The following is a 3512-nucleotide window of genomic DNA, read 5'->3' on the forward strand; positions in this document are numbered from 1 at the left end:
ACTCACACACTCACACACACACTCACACACTCACACACACACTCACACACACACACACACACACACACACACACACACACATACACACACACACACTCTCCCCTGGTAATAGGTACCTGTAAGCCACAAGGGGCAGCTGTGGTCACAAGAGTGGGTTTTGATGATGTCAATTGGCCAAAGTTAGATAAAGTTTTTCTGCCTCTATTTTATTTGCTTTAATTGAGACAGAGTCTCATGTAGTCTGCTCATAAACTCAATAACCTTGAATTCCTGATCCTCTTGCCTCCCAAGGCCTAAAATTACAGGAACAGAGTACCACACCCAGATTTGTACAGTGTGGAGAGATGGAACCCAGTCTCTTGCATAGCAGGCAAGCATTCAGCCAGCTTAGAGCTACATCCCTGGCCCCTGCTTCCTGTCCCTCAAGAGAGAACATTCTCTTTGCCTCTGAGTTTCCTGAGAATGAATTTCGTTGGAACTTTTGAAGTCCTTGGAAGAAGAACGCCAAAACCAGAATCCTACTGACTGAAGATCAGTGCCAATTTTTAGTGACATCCATACCCTATAAACTGTTTCCTGTGCCAGACTTTTAAAAGTCCAGCACTGGCAAATAATTTAAAATCATGTGTGTGATCTGTGTACAAAGGGAAATGCCTAAAGGGAAAGGATCATTCCTTACATGATTTTAGGAGGAGATTGAGTCTTTATGCAGCTTCCCTCATTTCCCCCGTATCTCCTAGCACTTCAAATACACACACACACACACACACACACACACACACACACACACACATTCTTTTTGTACTTTGAAGGGGTTGGTTCCCAAGAGTACTCCTATTAAATTCCATTCCCAGGATCCACTTGCTGCCTTACAACCATCTGTAACTCCAGTTACAGAGAGCTGACACCGTCTTCTGGCCTCCAGAAGCACCGGGTGTGTATGTGGTGCACACACATGCATACAAGCAAAACACTCATGTACATAAATAAATCTCTCTCTTTTTTCATCCTGAAAATAAAAGCTAACTTCTTGGGTTTCTCTAAAAGAGCGTAGGCGACATTTAAGTGCTACCCAAATCAGGTAGTTAGGAGGCAGAGAAAGAAGAAAGAGTAGGAAGAAAGAAGCCCCGGGAAGAGCATCCTGGAATCCTCACTATATGAAGACAATGACCCTGACACCCAACTTCATCTGTTTAGCTGGTTGAAGCCCTGTAGGGTTAGGAATCTGCCCCTACTCAACTCTCACTGCAATAAATGCACAAACACACTGCAGTGTTGGGAGTATGTGTACGCATGTTGTAAATCTCTACCCTTCAACACCTACAGAGGCCAAATGCATCCAGGTTACACCTGTTGACACTAAGTGACATGACCTGCCATCGGGACAGCATCTTATGACACAACTACTGGATTTCAACAGTTAGAACTTAGATGATATCACACTTAAGAAAGAAGTTTCAAAGCAGGAATTTCTCCATCCTTTGAGTACCCCTGGTTAGTTTGTTCCTGAGCATGCCCCAGAGAGCTTGCCCTACCAGCCATTTCTACGTAAGTGGAAAGGCCTATCTTTGTTACTGTTGCTCTGAAGTAGTGGATTCCATAGACATACCCTGGGTGGCTTGAGGTTCTATTCTGAGATGACCCTGGGATCTTCTAATTATGGACCTGACCTTCAGGCAGCTGTGGCTGTACTGACCTTGCTAGAGAGGTCATAGAGATACAAGAAGCTCAATTTTATCATCCCATGAAGGCTTTTAAATCAAGATTCCCTGAAAGGCGGTGTTTAGAGGATAGTTTTAATATATATCTAGAAGCCAGTCTACAGTCTACAAACATCTTCCTTAAAATAGAGAATTTTTTTTTTAACAAAACACTACACGTGTTTCTTGCCTGAGATACCTACTATTTGCCCCCTGCAGCTGAAAAAATAGGACACAACAGAAAGGCAATGAAAATTTTCTAAAAAAAAAAAAATAAACAAAATGATTTTTCAAAATAAATTTGTAGTGATTGAGAAAACCTACTAGCAGCTGGAGAGATGGCTCGGCCATTAAAGACTAGGCTCACAACCAAATCATAAGAAAGCCTACTGCTTAGACCATTAGAGAATGAGATATAACTCAAAGATTCAAAAAGAAGACTAGAGAGAGATCTCAATCGATAAAGTAGATACCATGCAAGCATGAGATCCTGAGTTCACATCCCCAGAACCCATGTGAAAAGCCAGGTACGGTATACCAGTAATCCCAGCATCTGAGAGGTAGAGACAGGAGATGGATGGAGCCAGCTCACCAGCCAGTCTAGCAGAATCAATGAGAGACTGTGACACAATAAATAAGTAAATAATAAGTAAGTAAATAAAGAGAAATTGAATACTCCTGATGTTGATCACTAGCTTTGAAATGTACCCAGGCACACATACACAAATGCATGCACACATGTGCGTGCGCGCGCGCGCGCACACACACACACACACACGCACACGCACACGCACATGCTCATGAGCACATACAGGCACACATCTCCCTTCCCTAATTGGTAATAAATCATCTTTAATGAAGAGAGATGAAAAGACTTACAGTTCAAGTTTGAATCAACTTAATTCTGATACATCTTTAGACACGGGGAAAAATCCTCAAGCCATCAGTGATCAAATGAGAAAATCCAAGGTGCCCCCCTTTACAGGGGGAACAGGCTCTAAACCACACAGACTCTGAATGCAGTGTGATTTCTTTTGAGTGGACCAATATGAGTCCTTCTGTACTATTGTAAATTCCATTAACACTGTTTCTATCCTGGCCTTGAGAAATGGATATTTGCAGGGTTTTGTTATGGTCAACCAGTTATTCCAATTTGTAAGTAGATATATTCCCCGAGCATCAGGCAGAAAGTGAGTTATACTGTTTCTTAAAGCTACAGTTCCAATCTGCCTCCTCCAAATTACCCGTTCTTTAACATTACAGGAAAGTTTCATTGTCTCTTTCTTGTCTTTCATTAAACTCTCCATTAGACGCCCATGCTGCTCTGTCCAAGTTAGTGAAAGATTGAGAATCTCTTTGTTTAATTATAAAAAATATTATTGCAGGAAATACACAGAAAAGTACCTCACTTGCAATGCAGGCAGACAGCTTATAACTGGTAATGTTGAAGTCCTCCTTTAGGCCCTTAGGCCTTTTGGTTTCTGATATTTGACACTGGCAGCCATACCTGCCTTCCAACTAATCCAAGTTTCATGAATCTGGTTCTCTTCTGGCTGTTCTGCCTTTATTTATTTATTTATTTATTTATTATTCACTTTACATCCCCCCCTGGTCATCTCCTCCCACAATCCTTTCCCTATCCTCCCCCACCCCCTTCTCCTTTGAATCTCTGAGTGGGTAGGGTCCCCTGTCCTGGGACTTAAAGTCTCTGAGGCTAGATGCTTCCTCTCCCACTGAGTTTCTCTCTCTCTCTCTCTCTCTCTCTCTCTCTCTCTCTCTCTCTCTCTCTCTCACACACACACACACACACAC

This window comes from Mus pahari, chromosome 6 (genome assembly GCF_900095145.1).
Source record: "Mus pahari chromosome 6, PAHARI_EIJ_v1.1, whole genome shotgun sequence".
Classification (NCBI taxonomy): Eukaryota; Metazoa; Chordata; class Mammalia; order Rodentia; family Muridae; genus Mus; species Mus pahari.